The following is an 18,876-nucleotide window of genomic DNA, read 5'->3' on the forward strand; positions in this document are numbered from 1 at the left end:
AGCCCACCAGCCTTAAGTTTTACAACCCTCAGTTAAAGCCAGTAGTTATTACTAACCCTCAAATCTCTGCAAGCACCAGATATGCTTGATTTGGTTTTAAGGTTTTTTTCATATAGACATATTCATCATTACTGCACTGTGAGTATTAGCATACAGGTAAGTCCTTGATTTATAACCATTCAAGGGGTTGGGGTAGGGGCCGAGATAGCTCAGGCAGTAGAGAAGCCTGTTATTAGAACACAGAGCCTGCAATTACTGCAGGTTCGAGCCCGGCCCAAGGTTGACTCAGCCTTCCACCCTTTATAAGGTAGGTAAAATGAGGACCCAGATTGTTGGGGGGGCAATAAGTTGACTTTGTAAAAAAATATACGAATAGAATGAGACTATTGCCTTATACATTGTAAGCCGCCCTGAGTCTTCGGAGAAGGGCGGGGTATAAATGTAAAAAAAAAAAAAAATTCATCCAGTGATTGTTTGAAATTACAATGGCACTTTGACTTATGACTGATTCTGATACTTACAACTTTTGCAGCATTTCCATGGTTGCATGATCAAAGTTTGGGTGCTTGGCAACCAGCATCTATTTCCAAAGCTTGCAGCATCCTGAGGTCATGTGATAGCCATAGGCAACCTTCCCAGCCAGCTTCTAACAAACAAAGTCAGCAGGGGAAGCCTGATTCATTTAAGGACCATGTGATTCACTTAACAACTGCAACAATTCACTTAGCAATGGTGGCAAAAAAGTTCATGAAATCAGGCATGACTCATTTAACAACTGCCACACTTAGCAACAGAAATTTTGGTCCCAAATTGTGATCATAAACTGAAGACTATCTGTAAATGTGAAAACCGTAGGGAGAACTAGGAAATAGTTTTATCTTGTTTATTGTTTAAAAATTTGGAGATGGAAACCCAGATACTCAAAAGTTCTGAATTTCTTATTTGGTTTGGGATATTTTCAAGGGATATAATTTTATACCAAACAGATAAATGATGCAGTCTGCTCATCACTCCCACAAGATGGGTCTTAATACAGGTTCTGGCCTTTTTTCAGCTGAATGCATTTCAAACCTTTCTCAGTTGTCATGTTTAGAACATCAGAAGGCTTGTCTGGCTCTATCAGCAAGGATAATGGTGACATATGTCCAAAAGATCAAGCAAATATTTGAAAAGGACAGCATTGTTGTCTCCTTTTCTTCTCTTCTCCCCACTGTGCTTAACATCCAGCCTGAGGAAGTTTTCCAAAGAACTCAAAAGTTTGCTCACTGTTTTGTGACATGTTCATTGGACCTAATGAAGATATTGTCTTACGGTAGATTTACAGCTAACCTAAGTGCTAGTGCTTGGCACTGTATTATCTTAAAAAGAGGGCAAGGAGAAAAACGCCCTAACTTATGAGCCAATTCCAGTAAATATTTCATGCGGTGACTTTGCTTGCCTCAGGAGCAGTGTTTTATAGCCCTGTTCTATTTCCAAGGAAAAGTGCTTCGAAGAACAACATTATGGCTTCTAAATCTCCCAATTGCTAGAGCCATAATTCGCCCCCAAACCAAAAAACAAAACAAAACGGCAGGAGTACAGGCAGAAAATGAATGGAATTTAGAGTGAATTCAGTGATACGGAATATTTCAACCTTCAGTGGTGTCCTTCATATGTATAGGATTTCCTTTTCCCTAATGTTTGACCAGCTAACATATTAATTGGTAAGAATGAAAAAGTACAATTTTTTATATATAATATAATTTTTTTATTTTGTAGAACTGTAGTATAAATAAAAACAGACTTATCATTTTTCTTTCAGTCACATGAACACACATTATGAACAGTCCTAATGCATAATAACATATTTAGATTTTTTTTTAAAGAAAAGACTAATTTCCTCCTTCTTGAAGACCTCTGGCATGTTGCTCAATTGTATTTCACCTCACTAGCTCTGTTTATGCACTGGCTGCTCAGTATAATGTATAGTTTGGCTTTAAGCTACCTTATGCTAAGATTCTTTTTCTTGATTCAATTATAAAAACATAGGTGAGCCCACTTGTCATTCCTTAAGTCCCAACTTAAGTGACTTCCACCTGAGTGTTCAGTTCTCATCAATAGCTACCATGGCCAGTTTTCAAAGAATGTAGAAGTCATGGTCTTTAATATCTGGAGGGTATCATCTGACTTGCTTATACCATATATTAAAAACATAAAGAATCCTACCTCACTAGAGCCCTGTTTCTGCATTGGCTAGTCAGCTAGGGATTTACATGCCCTGAAAGCCTGGCATTCCATTACTAAACCAACTGACCAATAATTCTGCTATCAAAGCTCTTATTCATCTTTAAAATCTATTGATGAAACTCCAAGCTGTTATGCAGATTATTCTGTTCATATGGTTTCAGCTTCTGAATGTTTTTAGCTTCTGAATTTTTGGTGAGAGAAGCATTTTAAGTGAGATTCTTATCTTTCAGCACAAGATGTTTCTGATCCTAGACTCGCTAACGCCAGGAAGCTTTCTATATTCCAGGTCTCTGGAAAGAAGAGAATGAGACAAATAAGAGATTTTTTTTTATTTCCTAGCTTGGCTTCTATTGCCTCCTTTAAACAATTGCCCAGTAATGAATGAAAGAAAAACAGGCACGATGAGAATCTTATTTAAATGTGGTGGTAATAAGTTATCAAATATTGTATCAGTCACTCTCATTGAAACATTTGTGAACTATCCGATACATGAAGCATTAGTTCTTCCAGGGTGCTAGATAAGATAATATATTGATTATATCTCAAATTTTAACTGAAAAATCCATATGTAAAAATAATAGGTCTGCATGTTTTTCTCCTAGGATATTAACAACATCATTTGCTAAACTTCCTCTCTCTTTTTTCAGATAGATGGAGAGGAACTGGTTCCATTACATTTCATTCTAGCTTAATCCTTTGTTGTTAGGAGAAGCGGAAAATGCAATTAAATGCACTTTTGAAACTCTTCCCAAGAGTACTGTTTACCATATTGCCTACATTAAAGACCGAGTTTCATTTTGTATCCCCATGGCATCATCAATTCCCATGAATATTGAAATTACAAAGAAACAATTTTCAGAAGAAAAGAATGAAGGTAACTATGCTTTAAATACTTGCATGCATATTTAACTGACATCTAAAGGACCTTAGCTTATAAACAGTGTATTTTACTAGATGTATCTTCTCCCCTGAGTAGGGAGCCCCAGGCCAAGCCAGTTATGAACAGATGAGTATTTGCATATCTTTCCAGTTTTAGTCAAAGAACACTAGCTATTTTAGTCCCTTTCCCATTGTGGTTTTTTCCCTATTGTATAGCATTCCCCACATACCTTCTATTTCCTTTGGAGAAAAATGAGTTATTTGTAGTCACAGAAGATTTTTACCTGAGACCTTCTATGGAGGATTGTTTTTGAAAAAAAATATGGTGCTTATGGGAAAACTTAAATTTTTTCCTGGTGTTAGGGTCTCAATCTTTTTTTAAAAAATCAATGAATAAATTACTGAATGCCAAGATGAGGACAAGTGAAATCTTAGTTCTATTGTATCTTGTAAGGGCTTTTTTGTGCACACATCTGTCATATGCTTCTGGGATGCTCAATATTAGTCCTAATTGGTTCTCGAGAAATAAGGAAATAAGCAGATAAGGAGATTTTAGCATGAGAGATAAGATGATCCACACCTAAGCCAAAGGTTCTGTTTCTATACTGAACCAGAAGAATTTAGGGATGGACCAACTTATCTCCCATGGAACTTAATGCAGTTATTCTGGAGAATTGCTGCTCCATGTGCAATCACCTTGTTGCATGTACTTTCTCCTTTCCATCACATGCCAAAGAGTCATTGTAAGATCTGAATGGTAATTTGCATTAATGATGGATGGGATATGGCCTAACAAACCTACACCTCATCTTCAGGAGGTTAAGATCAAAAGCAAAAAAAACAAAAACATGCTAAACTTCAGCCCTCTGATCTCAAAGTGTCTTTTAGAGCTATTCAGTATTCAGATCTACGGTGGAGAAGTGGTTAGGATGCAATATTGCAGGCTAACTCTGCTGACTGCCAGTAATTTGATCCTCTCTGGCTCAAGGTTGACTCAGCCTTCCATCCTTCTGAGGTTGGTAAAATGAATGCTTAGAGAAGGATGTAAAGTCTAAGTGCTAAGTTAGCTTAGCTAAGTGCAAGTGCTATTGCTATTACTATCCATTAATTTAGTTCCAGACTTTCTCTACTCCCCTGTTCTAGCCAGATCTTTCCATGGGGGTGGGGATTGGAGTGGGTGGGATGTTAGGAAAACACACACACACACACACACACACACACATACACACACACACACACACACACACACACACACACACACACGATTAAAGGGCTGCCCCCAAGCATGTAAAAAGAGGTGGGTTTCAATCTTGATCTTGATTTTTTCTGACAAGCCCAAAAGGCAGCAATGTTATGAAGGACAGAACAATTTCCCTTGATGTCAACCTATCCCAGTTGAATACTGTAATACAAATCTTTTCTATATTAGAAATGCTTCTTGTCATGTTGATGTTCCCCTAACAAAAGTTCTCCTTAAAACCTAAGTTTCCAACATTTAAATAAGATTGAACATTATTTTTCAAGAATCTTTTTGAAAATCTCACAGCAATGCAGAATGGCCACTTTTCTTTCTTTTCCTAATTTTTATCACTGTTCAGTCTGCCATCTGCTGCCTTGTAGCCATGGATTTTGTCTGTGAGGTTGCCAAGCAACTCAGATACATTGTGCACCTGACAGACTTTATTTTAATTCAGAGTTGCTATTTAATCCCTTGGTGTTAAGAGATGTAGAAAACGTTCATTTTTACCATTGTGAACATCAGTTCCTTCTCCTCTTTCTGACAAGAAAACAGCTGAGGAGAAATGAAGAGACATGCTTAAACCATTGTCAATGAAGAATATTTAGAATTAATCTTTGTTTTAAGATTATCTTCCACAATCTTCCTAATTTTTGCAACTTTTTATAAGTTCTATTAACATAGGCAGGAGCCTATGGACTATTAATGGATTAAACTCAAAGGGTTCTCTCACACGTAATACTAGCTATGGTTTAATAATACAAGACAAGCTTTAGCAAGCCTTGAATCATATGAAGGACTAAGATGTAAATGTTGTCTCACTCCTACTAAGTACTGTAATTAGAAAGAGCTATAAGCCATTTAAGCCATCTTCCAAAACAAGCCTTTTTCTTCTCTATAAACTTTTCATTTCCCTTGGTTCCTTACAGTTTATGTCCAGATATGTTCTCAACTTGTCCCCAATCTCATGGTCATATTTAGAGATATGCTCACAAAATAATTGATTTGGTTTCTTAAATATCCATTTACCAAAATGATCACCACCAACTTTCCTTATCTTGCTTTCCCTCTCTGGCACATGGACATAGTTTCAGATCAAACTATTGTTAACGGTTGTTATTTTCTAAATAAAATGCCTCCAAGATCTATGTGGGCTCTAAAGCTGTTGTTGGAAATATAGATTAGGTTTGAAGTTAATGCTTTGCTGTAAATCTGACCTGAAAGGCTTTAACATTTGGATTGAGATACTTTCTTCATTTTCCCCCAAGGTCCACCTCCTTTCACTAGCCCTGGTTTTGCACCTAGTTGAAGAATCCTTCTGCCTTATTGCAGTGTTCCAATATCTCAGGGGCTGCCACAAAGAAGAGGGAATCAAGTTATTCTCCACAGCACCTGAGGGTAGGACCAGAAGCAATGGTTAGAAACTAATCAAGGAGAGAAGCAACTTAGAACTAAGAAGAAATTTCCTGAAGTTAGAACAATTAATCAGTGGAACAAGTTGCCTCCAGAAGTTGTGAGTGCTCCAACACTGAAAGTTTTAAAGAAGATTTTGGATAACCATTTGTCTGAAGCAGTGTAGGGTTTCCTGCCTAGGCAGGGGGTTGGGCTAGAAGACCTCCAAGGTCCCTTCCAACTCTGTTATTCTGTTCTATTCTATTCCCTTTCCCGTCATGTGAAATAAAGAGGAAAAAAAGCAGATGTGGTCAATGCTTAGAAAGTCTTGAAACAAAATTTTATATTTGTTTCCTGTTTAGAAGACACATTTCTCCTAATATGCACTTTTTAAAAAGTACATGCATGGAATTAATTTGGGGACATGCTTTTCTTAATATATAAACATTACAATGATGCCATAGCAGCGTTTTCTTTCATACAGAAAAAAATCCTTTAAAATTTTTTGAGAATTTAAGAAGATGTAGAGAAGTGATCATAAGGGATATGATTTTATTACCATACCAAACAGAAACTTAAATTATTCCTTACTAAAGTGATTTTGAACTCTCAGTTGAAATTGGTCTATGTTTTATATATTATAACTTTTGTAAAGTGAAAGATTATAATTTATTGTACAAAATCTTGCAGAGTCAAGATCTTGATGTTTGCTGGCATATTTATGGAGCCATTTGCTTTCCTAAAATGCTTTGAAAAGATCACCATGCCATATGAATGTTATTAAAATTATTTTGCACCCTTGGCTTGTGAAAGATGGGTTATTATATTATTTTTTTTGAACCTAAATAAAGATACAGGATTTGTGTCTTTAAATTTTTTGTGTGTATGATTTTTTAAAAATTTACTCACATTATGAGTAAATTTAAATATGCCATATAATTTAAAATTTGGAAGCTTTCCTTAAAAGTCAAATTATGGATGAATTTGTAACAGTAACAGTAACAAAGTTGGAAGGGACCTTGGAGGTCATCTAGTCCAACCCACTACTCATGCAGGAGACCTGTACTTGTGATTCGAACCGCCAAACTGCTGACCTTTCTGATCGACAAGCTCAGTGTCTTGGCCACTGAGCCATCTAGTCAGGCCCATATTGCGAAAAAAAACCAAGAAAACTTGATTGGGTCAGGAGACTTTTGAGCGATAAAGAAATTACTACAACCGGCTCTTTACTACTCTACCAGTTGAATGTGCTTTTTGTGTTGTTGTTGCTTTTGTTACCATGTGCTGTATCCTTGTCCAGAAAATTGCTTGAAGGGATCAGCCAATCTCATTTGGAATTGCATGTTGGATTCACATTTATCACTACTACTAGTTTAGATTTTGAAGAGCAATTATACTATTTTTGCATTTGATCTGGGTGTAAAATCTAATCAGATTTTCACTTTCTGATTGACACTCAGTGAAAGCAGTGGTTGAAAGGTAATTTTATTCTATAGTTTTGTTCAGTACTTTCTCTGATTTCTCTCTCTCTCTCTCCCCCCCTATCTATCTATCTATCTATCTATCTATCTATCTATCTATCATCTATCTTCTTCTTTTTCTTCATCATCATCATCACTCTCTCTCTCTCGAAACCACAGCTCTATCATTCAAGAGAAAGAGAGACAAAACTTGGCATGAGGGTAGGATGAAACGGGATCAGCAGAAACAAATCTGCCTTTATGAAGTATGAATCACATTCATAAAAATCCTAAGAGGCACCATTTCCTTGTTTATTATATTTCCTTTTTATGTTACCACAGATATTTTCATTGCCAAATACTGAGATGGAGTAATGTAGATGTCTGGTCCCTGTTCTTGAAAAGTCTAGTGACATGTATGAAGTTACTTGGTCAAGTTGTTTGAAGAAGACTTATCAAAGTTGGCAAGATTCCAAGGCTAGCGGATGAAGAAAGCCAGGCTTTATCTGATGAGCAAGATGGCAGGATTGACTCCTTTTATTGGAAAGGAGTAACATGTTGTTCAAATAGAAACCTGGCCAGATGTGTAATCCGTCTCCTCTAACAATCTTTGATTTCTGAATCATTTGTTCAGTCTGACCATTCCCTTGGAAGCAACTGTGATCACTTGGATTAAATTACCATCCATAAAATCTATAAATGAAATTGTTGTACATGCAGATCTACTGCTTGAGACCCAATGTCTGGCAAATCATATATTGCAAATAATTGGTACAGAGCTCAATAATTTCACTAGACACTAGACATTTTGAATGAAAGTTCACTGCTATTAGGCAGAATGGGAGAACTCCCCATGGCCAACTCACTGCGGGACAACTTGCCATAGGACAATTCAACAATTCAATTTAATTATTTAAAATAATTTTAATAAATATTTTATTTTTTTCATTTGCATTTCATTTTTGTCCCTTTTGCATCATTTTTAATAATAATTCTGTTCAAACATTTTTTGATATTAGTATAACTCTTGTTCTGCAGTGAATGGTTGCATGGCGAGTTGACCGTAGTGAGTTATCCTGTGGTCAATTGACCATGGTGAGTTATGTCAGAGTTTCTTGAAAAAATCAAATCCAGAAGCACACACAGATAATTGATTTAACAGGATTCATTAACTTCTCTTTATATACATAATAACAGATGAAGTAAATTTTACAATACCAATAGCAGAGTCCTTTCAACATGGTAACAAGTAGAGAGATCAGTTTCCAGTTTCAGTTGAGCAGACAGACAAATCCAGACTTGTTTCATTTCAGAGCTGAGCACAGAGCTTAATAAAAAGAGACCTTCCTCTATACATGGCAGTTAAGCTTCTACACAGACTTGGTTGCCTAAGCCACGCCCAGATGTCAGACTTAAGTTTCTGTTTCCCAATAAACCTCATTGGCTGAGCCTGTTATCATGCCTATTTATTGGCTGACCTTGTTACCATGTCTTCATTCAGTCTCCATTGGCTGATCTATTCCAGTCCATGAATATTCATACTCTGACAAGTTAGGTGTAGCAAGGTGGCTGTGGTGAATTGTCCTAGACTTGCTATTAGGAATTTCTTTCTCTGAAAAGGTCCTGCAAATTCAATAGCCAAGCTCCTCAATCACTTCATAGGTTATGTTGAATACCCTAGCATCAACTCTATTCATTTACAATGCCCAAGTTGCTTTCTGGATTACAAACATATGCTTTTGCACAAAATATTTCCGATTGTGCTACATGCAATGTGTTAGAATGCTTTAATTATCTTTTTTTTTCTGGAAAAAGAACATTTCCCAGGAGAAACATCCTTTATGTGCAGATAGCTTTATTGTATGTTGGCAGATTCTGTCAGCTAGCCAACCCTTCTACACCCAGTTTAATTAATAAGGTGGTTTAGGATCCTGAGCAATCAATATCACAATTTAAACAGCCAGGTTGGCAGATCCTGGAGCACTTCCAGTATTAAAATATCATGGCGTGGCAACAATACAGAATTCAATATTTGATGTGACAGGTGATTTAGAGAATCAACACTGACTGTTCTTCAACTTGGTTTGTAGCCAAATATGTAATCGTAATTGACAAATAGATTTAAAAACTGAATATGAGGTGCTAACATCATAGGTGTAAACTTGATATTAGAGAAGAGTCCAGCAGTTTTTAGAGCGCATAGGCCAGATCAGGGTTTTTTTTTTTTAAAAAAAATATTTCTTTATTAGTTATTTAAAAATACTTCTAAGATGAAATACAGAGGAAAAAACAGAAAGTAAAAAAGCGATTTATAAGCTGCATAAAATTAAACTAAAAATTCAATGTAACATTAGATCAGTATGGCATACTACAATTTTTGTATTAATTGGCAATTTCAAAGCTGTTATTAGGTTCAAACTGGGGTCCTTGGTGCTCTGTGAGCTTGGTTGTTTTCTTGCATACATTTCATTGCCCCACATTGGTAATATCATTGGTGCTAACCCTAGCACTGATGATGTCACCTAGCTTGGGCAATGAGATATCTGCAAGAAAACAACCAAGGTCAGAGAGTCCTGATTTGATCCTCATTTCAACTCTGAGCTACAAACATTCTCCTTTATAGGATCAAATCAATATTTATAATTAACTAAAATTACCAGTATAACTTGAACTCAGAGTTCTAATTCAGGATTCAGAATACTTTATTATGGGTCACATATCCACCAAACGTATCAAAACAAAACAGTAAAATACAGAAGATAGTAAAATGAGCAGAAAAGTAAAGTAACAATATACTCTGGTGTTCTGTATGCAATCATACATCATCATTAACTATCGATAAAAGTTCCTATCAAGCCTAAAAATTGTATTGATTCAAGTATATACAGTATTATAGTTTCCTGCTAAAAGAAATACACATTTCAAAATGCAAAATATCCAGTTTAGTCTAGTGGCTTAGGTACCAGACTAGAAACCAGGAAACTGTAAGTTCTAGTCCCACCTTAGCCAAGAAAGCCAACTGGGTGACTTTGGGGCCGTCACTCTCCCTCAACCCAACCCACACAGTGTTGTCTTAGGTATGTTCACTGCATTGAATTAGTTATAAAGATAATAAAGATGAAATAAAAATAATACAACACATATTACAATATGTGTTGTATTATTTTTATTTCATCTTTATTATCTTTATAACTAACTCAAGGCAATGAACATACCTAAGCTTCCTCCCCCTGTTTTACATATTGCATACAATACATATGCAAAATTGTAATCCACAAATGATTTCTAAATTGCACTAAATTCTGTGTCCAACTTGGACTCCCATATCAGATAACCCATGACTCCTTCCTTCCTCTCTTTCCCTTCTTTTCTTCCTTCCTTCCTCCTTCCTTCCCTCTTGCTTTTCCTTCCTGCTACATTAAGTTTAAACTTCCTGCCAGCTTTCCCATTGAATTAATAAAAAATGACGGGCTGGGGAGGTTGCATAGAGATGTGTGAGAGATTGGGGAGTGGGTGCATGTGGGCATTTGGGATGCTGTGGGCATTTGGGAATGTGCACATGGCACCGATTGGGAAAGGTATGTGTGAACATGGATTCAGGGTTACTGTGGGAGATGCAGTGAAGGTTGTGATGGCTCAGAAGGATGCTTGTCTCATTCTGATTCCCTGCTACTATTAAAGTAAGTCATTCCAGCACCATGAGGGATGAAGTGAGCAGCACTGCTTGTTTACTATTTATTGGATATATGGATATCTGCAGTTGTTACTGGTGTCTTATTTTGGTTTATTCCTGTATCCATACTATGTGACTATGTGCCATCAAGTTGTTTTTGACTCCTAATGGCTGCATAGTTAGATTTTCTCCATGCCTACCACACTCCCAAATAGAATAACAGAGTTGAAAGGGACCTTGGAGGTCTTCTAGTCCAACCCCCTGCTTAGGCAGGAAACTCTACACCACTTCAGGCAAATGGTTATCCAACGTCTTCTTAAAAAAATTCAGTGTTGGAGCATTCACAACTTCTGGAGGCAACTTGTTCCACGGATTAATTGTTCTAACTTCAGGAAATTTCTTCTTAGTTCTAAGTTGCTTCTCTCCTTGATTAGTTTCTACCCATTGCTTCTGGTCCTACCCTCAGGTGCTGTGGAGAATAACTTGATTCCCTCTTCTTTGTGGCAGCCCCTGAGATATTGGAACACTGCAATAAGGCAGAAGGATTCTTCAACTAGGTGCAAAACCAGGGCTAGTGAAAGGAGGTGGACCTTGGGGGAAAATGAAGAAAGTATCTCAATCCAAATGTTAAAGCCTTTCAGGTCAGATTTACAGCAAAGCATTAACTTCAAACCTAATCTATATTTCCAACAACAGCTTTAGAGCCCACATAGATCTTGGAGGCACAGAGTTGGAAGGGACCTTGGAGGCCTTCTAGTCCAACCCCCTGCCCAGGCAGGAAACCCTACACCATCTCAGTCAGATGGTTATCCAACATTTTCTTAAAAATTTCCAGTGTTGGAGCACTCACAACTTCTGGAGGCAAGTTGTTCCACTGATTAATTGTTGTAACTGTCAGGAAATTTCTCCTCAGTTCCAAGTTGCTACTCTCCTTAATTAGTTTCCACCCATTGCTTCTTGTTCTGCCCTCAGGGGCTGTGGAGAATAACTTGATTCCCTCTTTTTTGTGGCAAACCCTGAGATATTGGAACACTGCTGTTCAAACTCATACTCTTCAAACTCATTAATAATAGTTCCAATTATATTTAGTAGGACAATCTAGAGAGCTTGAAAATCACCTAGCCAAGCATTTATGAATATATGTTGAACCACCAAGCAGTTATCCCTGCTTCTTTTCTTGCAAAATCAGCGATAGCAAAAGTCCCAATAGGCCACAAATGATTTTATTTTAGAAACACTCTTCATTTGGAGGGTTATGTGCCATCCTGTAGTAGGAATCTAGTTCACTTGTATAATCAATCAACTTTATAATATTTTTCTTTCTTCTTACCCATGCTCCTTTGGTTTCTAACTTTTTATTTTTAGACCATTTCGACCTTTAATTAATGCAAATTGTCATAGCTGCTTTTCAAGGCACAGCCTCCTCAAAATTTGTATTTCTTTATTTTTCTTCCATTTTCTTTTTTTCCCTTTGTTTGAATTTCATTTTGTTTCCTGATATATGTCATTATTTCATCTGCTCTAGGCTTCTGGCGTTATGCCAACATGGGCCAACATGAATGTGGTTTTCAGTGACCCACAACTCAGCCCCCACTAACAAAAAATGGAATGATTATTATGCTCACAGATGTATTTATAAAAGCAGGGTTTTTGGCTCTCTATGGTAGATTATTTTCTCAGCTGGCTGCTCATGCATTTTTCAAAAGAGGTGGTGATAGTGATGGGGAAATGCCCTTATCTTATAAGAGATATTTCTCAGCATTGACTATCAATGGTTAATTTGGATTATGAGTATGAACCCAACTCTACAAAAGAAACTTTTCCTCACTAGCCCTGAAAAAATTAAGGCTATTTATACATACATAGAAATATGTGCCTGCTGGTCACACTATGTTATCTGCAACTTGTGGTTAGTGTGTGCAGCATTTGACTCTGAATATATTATTCCTTAAAGCCTCAGAGAATTTTCAAACTTGCTTGGACTGAGATCCATTTGCCTGCTTGCCCATCCTTCTTTGAGTTCACAGGATGGGAAAAGTAAAACAATTGCAGCCTAATGGTCTGGTGAAGTCTTAGTTGGTCAGCACAAATGAGGCTCCATTGCAGGAAGATTATAGAGCCCTCCTGGAGTTTAGAAATTAGTAGCTAAGAGCAATATGGGGAAAAGTGTGATGGCACTAAGATGGGTTAAGAGTAATGTGATCATAGTACCAGATTGTTGTGTGGGAGAGCTCTATTATTAGAGAAAGCCAGGTAGTGCTTTCCAGATATGTTGGAATGAACCATTGATAGTCTTTTACCCTTAGCTATAGGAGATGGGGTTGGTGAATTTCACATTCTGAAGCTTCTGGAAAGTACTAGTTGCCTACAATTCATTTGAGTAATTTATTTATTTTACTGGGGTTTTTTGGTATATTTTTAATCATTGGGCTAATTTAAAATAAGTTTTTTAAATCGTATTTTAAACTTATATATTGTAATGTCGGTTTTATTATGCCTGTACACCGCCCTGAGTCCTTCGGGAGAAGGGCGGTATAAAAATCAAATAAAATAAATAAATAAATAAATAAATAAATGTAACATTAGATCAGTATGGCATACTACAATTTTTGTATTAATTGGCAATTTCAAAGCTGTTATTAGGTTCAAACTGGGGTCCTTGGTGCTCTGTGAGCTTGGTTGTTTTCTTGCATACATTTCATTGCCCCACATTGGTAATATCATTGGTGCTAACCCTAGCACTGATGATGTCACCTAGCTTGGGCAATGAGATATCTGGAACACTGCAATAAGGCAGAAGGATTCTTCAACTAATCCTCATTTCAACTCTGAGCTACAAACATTCTCCTTTATAGGATCAAATCAATATTTAATAATTAACTAAAATTACCAGTATAACTTGAACTCAGAGTTCTAATTCAGGATTCAGAATACTTTATTATGGGTCACATATCCACCAAATGTATCAAAACAAAACAGTAAAATACAGAATAAAATAACACTTAAAAACTTATTCTACACAGCCGAATAATTAAAAAGCAATATAAATAATAAAACCCATTAAAACCAATATAAATTTAAAATCTAGTCCAGTCCTCGCAGATGAATAAATATGTTTTAAGCTCAGGAAGGTTCGGAGATCCGGAAGTTGGCGAAGTCCTGGGGAGTTCGTTCCAGAGGGTGGGAGCCCCACAGAAGGCCCTTCCCTGGGTGTCGCCAAAGCGACACTGTCTAGCAGACGGCACCTGAGGAGTCCCTCTCTGTGAGGCGCAGGTCGGTGAGAGGTATTCGGTAGCAGCAGGCGGTCCCGTAAATAGCCCGGCCCTATGCCATGGGCGCTTTAAAGATAGTTACCAAAACCTTGAAGCGCACCGGAAGGCCACAGGTATGTGTGAACATGGATTCAGGGTTACTGTGGGAGATGCAGTGAAGGTTGTGATGGCTCAGAAGGATGCTTGTCTCATTCTGATTCCCTGCTACTATTAAAGTAAGTCATTCCAGCACCATGAGGGATGAAGTGAGCAGCACTGCTTGTTTACTATTTATTGGATATATGGATATCTGCAATTGTTACTGGTGTCTTATTTTGGTTTATTCCTGTATCCATACTATGTGACTATGTGCCATCAAGTTGTTTTTGACTCCTAATGGCTGCATAGTTAGATTTTCTCCATGCCTACCATACTCCCAAATAGAATAACAGAGTTGAAAGGGACCTTGGAGGTCTTCTAGTCCAACCCCCTGCTTAGGCAGGAAACTCTACACCACTTCAGGCAAATGGTTATCCAACATCTTCTTTAAAAAATTCAGTGTTGGAGCATTCACAACTTCTGGAGGCAAGTTGTTCCACTGATTAATTGTTGTAACTGTCAGGAAATTTCTCCTCAGTTCCAAGTTGCTACTCTCCTTAATTAGTTTCCACCCATTGCTTCTTGTTCTGCCCTCAGGGGCTTTAGAGAATAGTTTGACTCCCTCTTTTTTGTGGCAAACCCTGAGATATTGGAACACTGCTGTTCAAACTCATACTCTTCAAACTCATTAATGATAGTTCCAATTATATTTAGTAGGACAATCTAGAGAGCTTGAAAATCACCTAGCCAAGCATTTATGAATATATGTTGAACCACTAAGCAGTTATCCCTGCTTCTTTTCTTGCAAAATCAGCGATAGCAAAAGTCCCAATAGGCCACAAATGATTTTATTTTAGAAACACTCTTCGTTTGGAGGGTTATGTGCCATCCTGTAGTAGGAATCTAGTTCACTTGTATAATCAATCAACTTTATAATATTTTTCTTTCTTCTTACCCATGCTCCTTTGGTTTCTAACTTTTTATTTTTAGACCATTTCGACCTTTAATTAATGCAAATTGTCATAGCTGCTTTTCAAGGCACAGCCTCCTCAAAATTTGTATTTCTTTATTTTTCTTCCATTTTCTTTTTTCCCCTTTGTTTGGATTTCATTTTGTTTCCTGATATATGTCATTATTTCATCTGCTCTAGGCTTCTGGCGTTATGCCAACATGGGCCAACATGAATGTGGTTTTCAGTGACCCACAACTCAGCCCCCACTAACAAAAAATGGAATGATTATTATGCTCACAGATGTATTTATAAAAGCAGGGTTTTTGGCTCTCTATGGTAGATTATTTTCTCAGCTGGCTGCTCATGCATTTTTCAAAAGAGGTGGTGATAGTGATGGGGAAATGCCCTTATCTTATAAGAGATATTTCTCAGCATTGACTATCAATGGTTAATTTGGATTATGAGTATGAACCCAACTCTACAAAAGAAACTTTTCCTCACTAGCCCTGAAAAAATTAAGGCTATTTATACATACATAGAAATATGTGCCTGCTGGTCACACTATGTTATCTGCAACTTGTGGTTAGTGTGTGCAGCATTTGACTCTGAATATATTATTCCTTAAAGCCTCAGAGAATTTTCAAACTTGCTTGGACTGAGATCCATTTGCCTGCTTACCCATCCTTCTTTGAGTTCACAGGATGGGAAAAGTAAAACAATTGCAGCCTAATGGTCTGGTGAAGTCTTAGTTGGTCAGCACAAATGAGGCTCCATTGCAGGAAGATTATAGGGCCCTCCCGGAGTTGTTTAGAAATTAGTAGCTAAGAGCAATATGGGGAAAAGTGTGATGGCACTAAGATGGGTTAAGAGTAATGTGATCATAGTACCAGATTGTTGTGTGGGAGAGCTCTATTATTAGAGAAAGCCAGGTAGTGCTTTCCAGATATGTTGGAATGAACCATTGATAGTCTTTTACCCTTAGCTATAGGAGATGGGGTTGGTGAATTTCACATTCTGAAGCTTCTGGAAAGTACTAGTTGCCTACAATTCATTTGAGTAATTTATTTATTTATTTTATTTATCGTATTTATATACCGCCCTATCTCCCTAGGGACTCAGGGCGGTTCACAGGCAGATAAAAAAGTGCAAATAAATACAGAATAAAATAACACTTAAAAAACTTATTCTACACAGCCGAATAATTAAAAAGCAATATAAATAATAAAACCCATTAAAACCAATATAAATTTAAAATCTAGTCCAGTCCTGCGCAGATGAATAAATATGTTTTAAGCTCGCGGCGGAAGGTTCGGAGATCCGGAAGTTGGCGAAGTCCTGGGGGGAGTTCTTTCCAGAGGGTGGGAGCCCCCACAGAGAAGGCCCTTCCCCTGGGTGTCGCCAAACGACACTGTCTAGCAGACGGCACCCTGAGAGTCCCTCTCTGTGAGGCGCGCGGGTCGGTGAGAGGTATTCGGTGGCAGCAGGCGGTCCCGTAAATAGCCCGGCCCTATGCCATGGGCGCTTTAAAGATAGTTACCAAAACCTTGAGCGCACCGGAAGGCCACAGGTAGCCAGTGCAGTCTGCGCAGGAGAGGTGTCACATGGGAGCCACGAGGCTCCCTCTATCACCAGCGCAGCCGCATTCTGAACTAACTGAAGCCTCCGGATGCCCTTCAAGGGAGCCCCATGTGAGAGCATTGCAGTAATCCAGGCGAGGGCGTCACGAGGCGTGGTGACCGTGCACAGGGCATCCCGGTCTAGAAAGGCGCAACTGGCGAACCAGGCGAACCTGGTAAAAGCTCTCCTGGAGGCGGCCGTCAAATGATCTTCAAAGACAGCCGTTCATCCAGGAGGGCGCCCAAGTTCGCACCCTCTCCATCGGGGCCAATGACTCGCCCCAACAGTCAGCCGCGGACTCAGCTGACTGTACGGGATGCGGCATCCACAGCCACTCTGTCTTGGAGGATTGAGCTTGAGCCTGTTTCTCCCCATCCAGACCCGTCGGCTTCCAGACACGGGACAGCACTTCGATGGCTTCTTGGGGTGGCCGGTGTGGAAAAGTACAGCTGAGTGTCATCAGCGTACAGCTGGTACCTCACACGAAGCCACTGATGATCTCACCCAGCGGCTTCATATAGATGTTGAACAGAAGGCGAGAGAATCGACCCTGCGGCACCCCACAAGTGAGGCGCCTCGGGCGACCTCTGCCCCCTGTCAACACCGTCTGCGACCGATCGAGAGATAGGAGGAGAACCACCGATAGCGGTGCCTCCCACTCCCAATCCCTCAACCGGCGCAGCAGGATACCATGGTCGATGGTATCAAAAGCCGCTGAGAGGTCTAATAGGACCAGGGCAGAGGAGCAACCCCTATCCTGGCCCTCCAGAGATCATCCACCAACGCGACCAAAGCCGTCTCTGTGCTGTATCCGGGCCGAACCGGACTGGAATGGGTCTAGATAGACAGTTTCCTCCAGGTGCGGAAACTGACATGCCACCATACTCTCTACAACCTTAGCATGAGCGGGTTGGAGACCGACGATAATTACCTAAAACAGCGGGTCCAGGAAGGCTTCTTGAGGAGGGGCCTCACCACCGTCTCTTTCAAGGCGGTCGGAAAGACTCCCTCCAGCAAAGAAGCATTCGTAATCGCCTGGAGCCAGCCTCGTGTCACCTCCTGAGTGGCCAGTACCAACCAGGAGGGGCACGGGTCCAGTAAACACGTGGTGGCATTCAACCTACCCAGCAACCTGTCCATGTCCTCGGGAGCCACAGGGTCAAACTCATTCCAAACAATGTCAACAAGACCGCCCTCAGACGCCCCATCCGGATCCCTGCAATTTTGGTCCAGACCGTCCCGAAGCTGAATGATTTTATCGTATAGATAACCGTTAAACTCCTCAGCACGTCCTGCACGGGTCATCCGCTCCCCTGGTGAAGGAGGGCAGTCACCGAAACAGAGCGGCTGGGCGGTTATCTGCCAACGCAATGAGGGACGAGACGTAGCAACGTCTCGCTTCCCTCAGTGCCACAAGGTAGGTCCTATTATAGGACCTAACTTGTGTCCGATCAGCCTCCGAACGACTGGACCTCCACGAACTCTCTAGGCGTCTTCTCCGGCGTTTCATCCCCCTCAGCTCCTCGGAGAACCAAGGAGCCGGTTGGGATCTACGCCGGGTCAGAGGCCGCAAAGGCACGACGCGGTCTAAAGCCCCAGCCGCGGCCCGTTCCCAGCCAACATTTGTCTTTTTGTGTGATAATATATGACCAGCGGTTTACATCCCTAGCTGCTTGATAGATCTATCAAGACAGATCTAATGCTAGAGAAAGCAGGTGATCATTTCACTTCAAGCAGAGGGCCTTACCCAAGTGATCTCTGTCCTCTTGTCTTACTGTTTTCGTGGTATCGATACTTATTTTTGATGACTTAAAAAGTCACTTTGTAATGAAATGGGCGGCAAACAAATTTCATAAATAAATAACACTTTATACCTTTTCTAGTTATACTTACAATGTGTATCATAGTCAAACTATTGAGAGACGTTCTTACCTATCAGGTATGTGTAAACATAGACCATGTGCTATACACACTGAAGTTCTCAATAATATGAAGTTATTGCAATGAATAGGTAAGCTTGCGTGTCACATGACTGGTCCTGGGGATTTTCTCAAGTGCTATGCAAGACACTGCCAAACACTAAAGTTTAA

Source organism: Ahaetulla prasina, chromosome 5 (genome assembly GCF_028640845.1).
Source record: "Ahaetulla prasina isolate Xishuangbanna chromosome 5, ASM2864084v1, whole genome shotgun sequence".
In the NCBI taxonomy this organism is placed as follows: domain Eukaryota; kingdom Metazoa; phylum Chordata; class Lepidosauria; order Squamata; family Colubridae; genus Ahaetulla; species Ahaetulla prasina.